Below are 12,425 nucleotides of genomic sequence, written 5' to 3' on the forward strand. Positions count from 1 at the left end.
TACTAGTATTGCTTATTGATTGTTCTCTTTGAGATATTCGCTGTCTACAAACGGAGAAAAGTAGAAATACTCTCTCTTCCTTTGCAGATAGTGAAGGGTAGGTAACGCAGACTTTTGTCCCCATTGTAACCCGTCGTGCCTATCTTTATCTCCCCACTGATTAATTGTCCGAACATTGATTGTTTTGAAGAATAGTGCTCTTTGAGATATTCTCTGTTTGCAAAGAACGTAGAATAGAAATATTCTGTCCAGTCTTTGCAAATAGTGAAGGGTAGGTAACGCAGACTTTTGTCCCCATTGTAACCCGTCGTGCCTATTTTTATCTCCCCATTGATTGATTGATTGTCCGAACACCAGTTGTTCGATATTGGTTCTTTGGAGGTATCTCTGCTTGCAAATAACAAGGAACAGAGATATTCTGTCTAGTCTTTGCAAGCAGTGAAAAGATAGGTAGTGCAGACTTTTGTCCCCGTTGTAACCCGTCATGCCTGTCTTCTCCCCACTGATTGGTAGTTGGTTCTGCCCGGACCGCTTATTAGAGGTGAACCATCCGGCTCCACTGGAAGGCACCCCTAATAAGGACATGTTCACTACATATGGACTAGTCGCCGTAGCTTATAGCAAGCTATGGCATAAATATACAAAGGGGGACCCCGAGAGTCAGTGGCCACTGATGGGATCCTTCGATGATCACAAACTAGAAACACTAGAAACAGCTCTACGTAGTAATAAAACAACGCCTACTATGCTTGACAGTATCGGCATGTGGCGCAAAGAAGCAACGCAACGGAAAAAGAGGGAAGAAGTAAAAGCAGAAAGGGAATTACGAAAGGCAGCTCACCTTGCCGCTAGAAAGTTAGAGGAAGAGATAAAGGAGAGAAAGGAAGCTAAACTAAAACAAGAGTCTGAAACATCAGGCCAGTGCCCTGTTAGGACCTCCTCTGCCCTCTACCCTGAGTTACCTTCCAGGCAACAAACAAATGACGAACTACTATTAGGTCCCCCGATCATCTACATGCCCCCTCCATACGCTCCCTCCCAACCTATAGTGTAGCACCCACAACCCCCAAACGCAAGTGAAAGCAGTACCAGGGCCTCGGTCCTCACGGCCTCCGCGCCAGCCGAGCCTCTTGTACTGAACACAACGTTAGCAATAACGTCAGATGACCCTGAAATGAGAAAGAAAGATTCCGCCAGAGTAAATCGACTAACAAAGGATGAACGAGCCGGACTCGATAAGATAGTAAGGACACTAGTAGAGCGAAAGGAAAGTGAGGAGTATATAACAGACATGTATAACTCGTATGCCGATAACCACAGACGACACTTCGTCGTACGACTTTGTCATCACGCCCTGAATACATATGAGGATAGGTACCACGATAAGGGTCCAGAAGGCTTAGCGACCCTATATAGGAAGGTAGACATTGGGGAAGGAGGAGAGGGCGATGTGACGGACCTCTTCACTCGTACACTCGAGGTCTCCCGGCATCTTAACGAACACAGACAGACAACCAAAGCAGAGACCCCCATAATGACTGAACCCCAGGCAAGAAGGGCTGATACCATGATGCCCATCAAAGAAGCCGCCCCCTACTGGGTCCCCCCATGAGGACAGGGAACACACGACGACATCAACCACCAAGATGCGAAAGGAAGGGTTGTATATAACTGGGTCTACCAGCCATGGGACCGACAAGACATTTTGACCTTTAGAAAAACCCTACCCGACTTAAGAAAGAACCCAACTGCCTTCTACACCGAACTAGGTACAGCCTTAGGTTCAACAATAATGACCTTAGCAGATATCGACTTGTTCTTCGGGTTATGTCTGCCGGTTGACGTGTGGAAGCACATCCGGAAAGTCGACCACGCTGAGCCGTTCGGATATACCTGGGTAACACTCGATACCATAGATAAACAGCGAGAACCGGGACAAAAACCCCCAAAAGCCATATTGGAGCTCCCAGACAAGATCGTACAGAAATTGAAGACTCTAATCCCAGAAAGAAAGGTAGACTGGTCGATAGTGACGGCTTGTCGCCAGAAACCCCAGGAGGATGTGTCTGAATACTTCTCTCGATTCGAGACAGTGTTTTCCGATTATAGTGGCCAGGACATGACCACTGCAACCGGACACCACCTCTTTGTCCAGAATTACGTGAAGGGTCTGTCACAAGAAGTCTCCCAGAAGCTACAGACCAGCGAGAGTAGTTGGGCAGCCTCAAAACCCGCAGTTATCCTTCAGATGGCCCAATACTACGAACACCAAAAGAATGAGAGCGATAGGGCGTCCGAAAGAAAGAAAAAGGAACTGAAGGAAAGAGTAATGATAGCTCAGTTACAAGGGGTGACCATAGGAAGGGAGCCCCCTAAAGGAAATTACCAACAGACCGCTCCTAGACAGCTACCCCCTAGAGACCATACACCTGCACCCTACGCTGGACGAAGAGACTTAGACGGGAACCAATGTGCGTTCTGTAGAGGGTTCGGGCACTGGAAATCTCAGTGCCCGGTCCTTCTGGAAATGAACAGAAATAGAGACACCAGAAATATAGTACATGACCCCAGAAGTAGAGGACAGGGACGAGGGTACACGAACGACACCGCCAACGATAGGCCAGGCAGACCAAACACCTTTGATCGCCCCCGACAGAACCAATGCCAGCAGTCCGACTACGAAAACACCCATGACTTTGCATAGGACCGCCAGGGGCAAGGGAGGGATCCAGTCGAACTCCGTGTTGACCAGCAAGGTCCTTACGTCACTGCTAAGGTCTTGGGCACAAAGTCTCCATTTCTGGTAGATACTGGGGCGACACGTAGTGCGTTATCTAAACGACTGATTCCTAGGGCACCCTTGTCTGGCTCACACGTAACCTCAATAGGCTTCGATGGAACGCCCTCCACTAACCCCTTGTCAGCACCAATCTCCTTTGACTTAGAAGATAACACCACTGACACGACATTCCTGCTCTCCTCCAACACCCCCGATGCTATCATGGGACTTGATTTACTAAAACATTTCCGAGCTACCATCAGATGTTCCCCAGACGGAGTTCGAGTCATCCTGCACGATAACCCAGATCTGTTCAGGCCTTGCCTCACACGACGTATGTTCTCTATAACCGATGCTGACCTGTCCCTACTCGACACGTTACCCTCACATCTATGGGCTAAAACCGACTCAGATGTAGGACGCATGGTGATCGATCCTGTACACATAACCGTCCGACCGGACGCAGTGCTCCCAAAGCTTCCACAGTATCGGATATCGCCCGAAGGCGAGAAGGCATTGGTGGAAATCATCCAGTCCCTAGTCGATGCAGGAGTGGTAGAAGAAGTAGTCAGTAATGTTTGCAACAGCCCTATCCTACCTATTGTAAAGAAGCAAGGCGAGGGAGACGAGAAAGCATACCGCTTCATTGTTGACTTACGAGAGGTTAACAAAGTAGTCACACCCCAGTACCCCGTGGTCTCGGACATCACCACCATCCTCACCCTGATTCCGTCCACTGCCACCACCTTTACCGTTATTGATCTCAAGAACGCATTCTTTTCCATCCCCATCCACCCAGACAGCCGCTACCTGTTCGGCTTCACCCAAAAAGCCCGTTCATACAGATTCTGTAGGGCACCCCAAGGCTACACTGAGAGCCCCAGCATCTATAGCCAAGCCCTCAAGAGACAACTAGATGCAGTCCAACTACCAGATGGAGTGGTGTTAATACAGTACGTCGATGACATTCTTCTGGCGGCCGACACCACTCCACTTGCAATTACAGCCACCATTCACCTCCTCCACTTCCTTGCGGAGAACGGTCACAAGGTCTCCAGGAAGAAGTTACAATTCTGCCAACCTCAAGTGACATACCTAGGCCACCTCCTATCGAAAGACGGGAGGAAACTTACACCTGACCGGATTCAGACCATCTTAGAAACCCCTGTCCCCAAAACTCAGAAGCAAGTGCGGTCCCTGGTTGGTCTCCCCTCCTTCTGTCGCCAGTGGTTGCCAAACTTCAGCCTCATTGTAAAACCTCTGCTTTCCCTGCTGGCTAAAGACGTCCCCTTCCCCCTCCCCTGGACACCCGAATGCCAGTCCTCCTTCAAAGAATTGCGAGATGCCCTTTGTTCAGCACCAGTCCTAGGAACCCCAGACTACACTAAACCTTTCTCCCTCTTCACCCACGAAAGGGAGGGATGCGCGTTGTCTGTTCTAACCCAGTCCATAGGTCCTAAACAACGCCCTTGTGCCTACTTCTCTGCCACTCTTGACCCTGTAGCCAGAGCTTTGCCCGCCTGCCTTCGAGCAGTAGCCGCCGCTGCTGTCTCTATCCGGCAAAGTGAGGGGATCGTGCTCTCGAACCCCCTCACTGTGTTAGTACCCCATGCGGTTGACACCCTCCTGAACCAGACCAAGACTCAGCACCTGACCAGCGCACGACTGACTGGTTATGAACTGACTCTGCTTGCACCCCACATCACATTGAAACGATGCACCACTCTGAATCCAGCTACTCTACTACCTCTCCCTGACACTGACCCCAATGCGTCCCCTATACATGACTGCGTGACCCTCACCGACGAACAGACCAAGAGTAGGGTTGACCTCCGAGATACTGCCTTCCCGGACCCTGACGGAGAACTGTGGGTAGATGGCTCATGCATCAAGCTCCCAGATGGCACCACCTCAGCCGCCTATGCAGTTACCACGGCCCGAACAGTTGTTGAGACAGCCCGCATCACACAGCGATCCGCACAGGCGGCTGAACTGATTGCTCTCACCCGAGCATGCATCCTAGCAGCAGGGACAACCGCAAACATTTACACTGACAGCCAGTATGCCTTCGGGGTAGTTCACCACTTTGGGCTCCTATGGAAAGAGAGAGGATTCCTAACTTCACATGGCACACCCATCTTACATGGAGATCTAGTCTCCGCTTTGACCGAGGCAGTCCTCCTCCCCACACGGCTAGCTGTGATCAAATGCCAGGCACACAAGAAGGCGACAGACATTATAGGACAGGGAAATGCTCTGGCTGACATTACTGCCCGAACCACAGCCGAAAATAGGTCCACGACCCGCATGTATGTGACCAGGTCACAAACTGAGAAGTGGAAGGATGCTAGAGAAACGATTAGGGACATCCAATTAGCCAGCTCACCACACGAATTGACTGAATGGGCACGGGTGGGATTGAAGGATGATGACGGTTGCTGGCGAACTAAAGACTCGAACAAATGGTTGCTACCTGACTCATACCTGATCCCCATGCTGACCATGGCACACTCCCCCGCACACATAGGGTCTGCCCCCATGATCGAACTCATCTCCAAAGTTTGGCACAATGACAAGATCCCAGACTCAGCCAAACGTCTGGTCCAACAATGCCTGGTATGCCTCCAACACAACCCTGGGAAAGGAACTGCTGTACCCCGGGGAGGGTTTGGGGTCCCTAATCACCCCTTTGAAGTCCTACAAATGGACTACATCCAATTAGAAAGGTGCCAAGGTTTGAAGTACGTACTTGTCGTTGTGTGTGCCTTCAGCAAGTGGGTGGAAGCCTACCCAACCCGCGACAACACTGCTATGACTACCGTAAAAGTATTGCTGAAAGAATTCTTCCCCCGTTACGGCCTTTGTCGAATTCTGTGGAGCGACAACGGCCCCCACTTCGTAGCCGAAGTTATCCAACTCATCCTAAAGGGGTTGGGTGTAAAACAAAAGTTCCATGCGGTCTTCCACCCCCAATCTGCAGGCTTGGTTGAACGACACAATGCCATATTGAAGCTCAAAATAGCCAAAATAGTTGCCACCACAGGACTGAAGTGGCCAGACGCCCTCCCGCTAGCATTGCTATCAATGCGCTCCACTCCTACCAAACACCACTTAACCCCCTACGAGGTCGTCTTCGGGCGGCCCATGAACCTTTGGACCGCACCGAAACCGACATCCATCCACGACGTCCCGGACGTCCTCATGTCTGACTATTTGTACAACCTAACTAAAACGTTGTCTGTTATCAATCAGCAGGTGCTGCAAGCCATTCCCGATGCTTCCAGGGGCCCCGGGCACGACATAAAACCCGGTGACTTTGTCTTAGTGCGTAACTTCCAGCGCACCAAGAGTCTGGAGCCCCGCTGGACAGGACCCTACAAGTCCTAATCACCACCCGAACAGCTCTTCGAGTGGAGGGGAAGCGTAATTGGCTGCACGCACACCATTGTAAGAAGATATCACCGACCCTGACGGCAACCGACAACATCACCGCCCAAGAGGAACCCCTGGACAAAGACCGACCATCCCTGAGCTGCTACCCGGATACAGAGACACTTGAATTAATGAAATATCCCGATCCCACTGTGCCATCCAAGGAAGGGTATAACCTGCGACGAAAGGAGGAGACCTCGGCTAAGCAGACCACGAACTAAGTCGACATCTCAAAACGGTAGCCTAATCACCCCAAAGTCCTCCAGAAGAGAAATTAAACAAAGTCTGTGGTTCTGCCCGCTACAGAGTCCCTTGAAGATGATGGAAGCACCCGACATGAAGATGATGGAAGCAACCGGACGTCCGATCCACTACAAAAACCCAAAGACTGACAAAATGCACAGCTCAAAGACTATTGCACTTTTTATTACCCTTCTCTTTTGCCTTCTCCTCATGGTCACCTTCTGGATCATGGAGGAGAGCGCACCCGCTCATAAGACATTGCTGACCACCGTTCAACCTATCACCATGAAAGAACACCATCTGATCTCACTTTCACCCCAACTCCGAGAAAGGCGTAAGGAGTTCTGGAATAACTCTTTTGTGCAGTTGCTCCACCAACACAATCTTGCCGCCAATGCCACTAATTGCTGGATCTGTGGATTGCTACCACATGCCACTGGACACTCTATCCCTTTCATCCCTTCACCTTTTTCTGTCCATGGTTCCTGCCTCGCCTGGCTAATCCTCCTGCAAGAAAGCTACAAGGACAATGCCACTTCTGGCAGAACTGTGTCACACTTCTACCATGGGTTCTGGCTGAACAAAACTGGAAAAACTTCTGCCCCCTTCTGTCCTCTGAGATCAAACACTTCCTTTCACATGGACATCCCTGCCAAAGAACGAGTTGAAATGCAGGTGTTCAACAACCCAGCCAGACCCACCTTCTCTTACCTCCGGAAACGAACGGCCGCCACCCTAACAGTGGCCCTATCCGTCATCAACATCACTGGACTTGTGTGCCTCGAAGGCCTGGGGGCGCAGCTGGTGGGCCACAGCTCCTGCCTCATCACCCGAACATTGGACTCAGTTGACCCACCCTCCTTTGTTACCTCCCCAAATATGTACTTCGTCTGTGGTACTAAGGCCTACACCTGGCTTCCGAAAGGTTGGGGAGGCACCTGCTACATCGCTTTTGTCCTTCCTCCGACATATGTGGCTCCAGCAAGCCATCACCGACAGAAACGCGCCAAAGACATTGTGCAAGCCGACTCCACCGGAGCACAGTTCATGGACGCAGTAAAAGGACTTGTTCCACTTTGGGGCCCAATGGCAAACAGCCGTGCCATCCGCCACTTAACCCAGGCAGTCGAAACAACAATGAATATTACAGCCGGCATCCTCACCAACAACACCGCTGAGCTTCAGGCCGTCCGCCTGGTAGCCCTTCAGAACCGCCTCGTTCTAGACGTAGTTCTGGCTGATCGTGGAGGAGCATGCCGCATCATTGGGTCCAGCTGTTGTACCTACGTACCGGATAACTCACCCTCAGTCTACAAGCGATTGAACACCTCCACAGACTTTCCGCAGAGGTTCATCAGGAGCAAGAAGGATGGTCGCTTGGGAGTTGGTTTTGGGACACTATTAAAAGTTGGGGGTGGAGGTTGTTTACGTTTATCCTGATACCAATCGTGATACTATGTGGATGCTGCCTGGGTATTCAATGCTTGCCACCTCTGTGTTCACTTTTTACAAACTGTATCTATCCAAAGACTCTGGACTTTGAAGCCAAACGTATGAAAGCTTTGTATGAAGTAGAAATGCGTAATATTATGGGGATAGAACCGAACTAAGCAAGCTGGCGAGATATGTTAAAAGGGAGGACTGTGGAAATTTAGTTCGTATCTGAACATTATCTGCGCCATCTTGTCCCTCCCCAGCGCGACACACAGGAAAAGCGCACGGCAGCCATTTTAGGCACCCTGGTCTCTCTCCCTGCTCATTGCCGATCGCCAGCGCGTCCCCCTGACGCTGCGAACCTCCCCCGCGTGCCGACCACCCCCGCTCTCTCATACATGGGCCATAAACCCTCTCCTTCTGCGCGACCCTGCCATGGAACCACATCCCACGCCCGACCGACATCCCATACATGGTCATACATCTCTTTGATAACCCCCTTCCTCTGCGTCCGATTGTCCGGGCCGATCCCAGGCCATCACCTAGCCCTGCGGATGTAGTTTATTGCCCCTACTGTAAGGGAAACACCCCACATCAAAGGGATTACAGTAGATCAAGGCCCCCCACCCCCTGAGACCCGACCGGTCGCACACACCCCCGGGAATTGGGGGAATGTCCAGCTGTGTGATAGCCATCTCCTACTGTGGGTGGGGTGGGGACTTCCACTATAGATATGCGTGGGAACGAGCTTGAAGTGGGGATTCTGAGGATGTTCTTTCATGTATCAAAGCGATCTCAAGAATGTGCCATGTATGATAAACCTGCAATAAAGTCATAAACCTGTGTATAAGAGGCCAGGCCTCAGAGATGCAGTTAGAGCACCTCGTGACGATACCTTGCTGTCTGATCTGATGTGTTCTTCTCCGACGGAATAAAACTTTGTTTCCTGCCTTCCAGTCTCCGGCGCCTGTCTCTTTGTTGGTTAATTATCGGATGGTATAAGAGGCGATTATCGCCGGGCAATACTTAGAAGGTTATCGACTGCAACTGCCCCTACCTTTTTAACACTGGAGACTATTAGATTGTCATCTAATATCATGAAAATCTCAGTCAGAACTAATCAACTGCTCTTGACCCAGCCAGGATTCCAATCCTACCTATTAACAACTCACGGAAATTACGACAGGATGCTACTGACAAGTCTATGTCTTGGCAATTTCCATAACCTGGTAACATTCCCCCAGGTAAATGATCGGTCACACATTCTTTGTACATGCCCCTGTGACAAATCATCTGTACAGTCTACATTTCACACAATTTTTTTGTAAGTTTTATACTTTCCTTAGGAAAAGATGTATTCTTCCTTACTTGAAGCTGCAAGGCCTGAGACAATGTCGACCCGCTTTTGTTAAATTGCAATTTTTTAGATGACGAAATTTCTAATGTTCATATCGTAATATATCTGTAAGGGGTGATAGGAACGAGGAAAACAATGCAAACTCCAACTTTTGTCTAATCTGTTTTCGGTTTTAATCCAGGTTAAGGCAATACCAAAATCTGTTTTTAGTCCTTGTTTTCTGAAAATTGTAGATAGCTGTTTTCTTTAAAAAAAAACCTCTAATGATGTATTTTATATATGTCTATCAAATTGTGAACACATGAATCAATTTTCTTATGCTTATTGTGTACTCAGACTTTAGGATTTGACCTTTTTAAATCGAATAAAGCGTATCTTGACTTGACTTATACTCATCACACTCTCCCGAAGATCGCACAAACATTGACCCACTACTATTACTATGAATGTCTATATGCTGAGATCCCTCGGGCGAACCCAGATTCTACCCCCAGTTTCTTAATGACGTGCCTCTCCCTCACTAGCCCCACGCCTATGACTGGATTGAATGAGCCCTTCACGGCTGACTAGGCTATGGCAGCTATCTCTGATGTGGCCACCTGAAAGACCCCATGTCCTGACAGAGTCCCCACTATACCACATCCTGGGACATTCGGACTCCTCACCTCCTGGTCCTTTACAACGAGGTAGGTGAGAAGGGCGTCTTTACTTTGGAGATAGACGCTGCCACAATCGTGGGAATCCCAAACACACAGACCCCCTAGCCAGCCTGTGCTATCGTCTAATATCCCTCATTAACGGATAAGGCGAGATATTAGTCATGCTTCTTGCCCCCCGCTCAAACAAGTCCTTCGTGTCCTCATGCACCCAGATCAATGTGGCTTCATGCCTGCCTGCAGTATGAAGCATTGCCTTCGACACCTCCATGTGGTTCTAGCCCACAGTCATCTTCCATCTAACCTAGCAAATCATTAATTCTGAAAAGGCCTTTGATACTGTTGACTGGGGATATTCTGGGCAAGTGCTGACTCTGGCTGGGTTCCGACCCCACTTCTGTCGGCTCGTCGGGGGATTGTACTCTAATCATGCGGCGCAAGTTCAGATTAATGGTGTGTTTTCAAACAGCTTTTCTATTGGGAGAGGGACTAGGCAGGGATGCCCCCTGTCTCCTCTCCTCTATGCGCTGGCGATCGAACGATTGGCGTGCCTTCTTCGCGGTGATGCTCGGATACTCAGATAGAAATGGAGTGCAGGACATGAAGACAGTATAGCCCACTACATGGACGACATCCTTCTCTATCTTGCAGATCCAACAGCAGGCGGACCTCGCTGCCTCTGCCTCCTCCAGTGTTCCAGAGAGGCCTCTGGCCTCCGAGTGAATCTCCCTCTCAATCGGTGTTGATGCCTCTGGCTCCAACCTGAGACTGTTTTGATTGGCAAGATAATATCCCTCTACACCTTCTTAGTTTCAAGTACTTGGGCGGCATTCCACCCTGACCGTACCTGGTCCCTCAATCTCGGACCATTGATGTGGTATGCTAAAGAGGACCTTGCCAAATGGCAATCCCTTCTATTGAATGAGATAGGCTCTATAGCCTTATATAAGAGGTTGATCCTGCTGAGATCTCTCTATATCTTTCAGAATCTTCAGATATCTATATCGCGGACCTGGTTGAGTAAGTGAAGTTTCTGTATTGAAGATAAGTTGCGATCGCTGCTAGATGCAGTCTTATTAATGTGTATGCTAGATTAGATTTTTGGAGGTGTAACAAGTAGTCTACCAATTATTGTTCAGTAGGAGTGCAAGCGTTTATGTTGTGTACTGCACAATATTGGACGAAGTGTTTTCATTTAGCCGCATAACAGGCTCTTGTGGTTGGCCGTCTGGCCTCCTTTGGAATGTTCATGCTTCCTGGAGGTAACTGCCATTGTCTAAACTACATGACTTCAGAAGCCAAATTGCCAGGTTGAGTTGCTGTGCGTTTGGGTACCTGACTTTGTCCTTGTTTTGTGTGAGAAGATCTGGAATGCTGGGAAGCTCCTTGTGATGTACTAGGGACAACTCTATTAGCGTTGTGTACCAAGGTTGTCGTACCCATGTTAGAGCTATGAGGATCATCTTCAGAGATATTTGTCAGAGTTTTGTGACCAGATATGGAATGAGTGGGAGAGATGCAAAAGCATATGCAAAGAGCCCTGACCAATTAATCCATAGAGCATTGCCCTTGGACTCTGGATGTGGGTGCCTGGATGCAAAATCTTGCCATTTTGTATTTTCTGTGATGGCGAATAACTGTATCTTTGGTGTTCCCCACCTTTGAAAGCATTTGTGTAAGACTTGAGTTTGGACTTCCCACTCATGGACTTGTTGCTGCGTCCTGCTTAGTAGGTCCGCTACTGAATTGTCCACTCCTGAAATGTATTCCGCCAGGAGGTGGATGTTGTGTGTTATAGCCCATTTCCATATTGTTTCTGCTATCTGAGACAGCTGTATTGAATGTGTACCTCCCTGTTTCTAGCTGTAGTACACTGTTGTCTTATTGTCTGTGCAAAGAAATACATTTTTCTTTACTATGTTGGGGAGAATTGCTCTGAGAGCCAGTTGTATAGCTACTAGTTCTATAACATTGATGTGGAACGTGTGTTGAGAGGCACAGACCATTGACCCTGTACTGGGAAGTCCTCCATGTGTGCACCCCAGCCCATGATTGATGCATCTGTAGTGACGGTCACTTGCAGGATTGGTTCCATGAAGGATTTGCCCTTTATATGTTGTGTTCTACAACTTCAGCGATTGATGGACCCTGGAAGAAATCAACACTAAATTTGCCAAGTTGCTACCCGCTTGTGAGCACTGAGATGCTTGACACTTGTGCAAAGGTTGCATGTGTAGACTTGCATGTGGAACTACTGCTATACAAGATGGCAACAAGCCAAGTAGGTGCATCAATATCGTAAGTGGCAGGCGGCTATGTGGCTGAAAAAGAGCCAGTTGGTCTGGAGATTCAGATCCCTTTGCAGACTGGGGTAAGCTTTTGCTGTGATAGAGATGAATATTTGTCCCAGATAAGGCTGGATCTGGAGAGGTTGTAAGTGGGATTTCTTTGCATGTATTGTGAACCCCAATTTGTTTAACATGTTGATTGTGGCCTGTGTATCTTGCAGACATTTTTATTTGCT

At 49.0% G+C, this 12,425-nt stretch overlaps 1 protein-coding gene across 2 annotated transcripts in view; it reads right to left on the minus strand.

Moving 5' to 3' along the window:
- Window positions 1-12,425, minus strand: part of PALS2 (protein associated with LIN7 2, MAGUK p55 family member) — an 814,942-nt gene that overhangs the window by 363,616 nt on the left and 438,901 nt on the right. The gene's annotated exons all lie outside the window — the stretch shown is intronic.

Source organism: Triturus cristatus, chromosome 10 (genome assembly GCF_964204655.1).
Source record: "Triturus cristatus chromosome 10, aTriCri1.1, whole genome shotgun sequence".
Classification (NCBI taxonomy): Eukaryota; Metazoa; Chordata; class Amphibia; order Caudata; family Salamandridae; genus Triturus; species Triturus cristatus.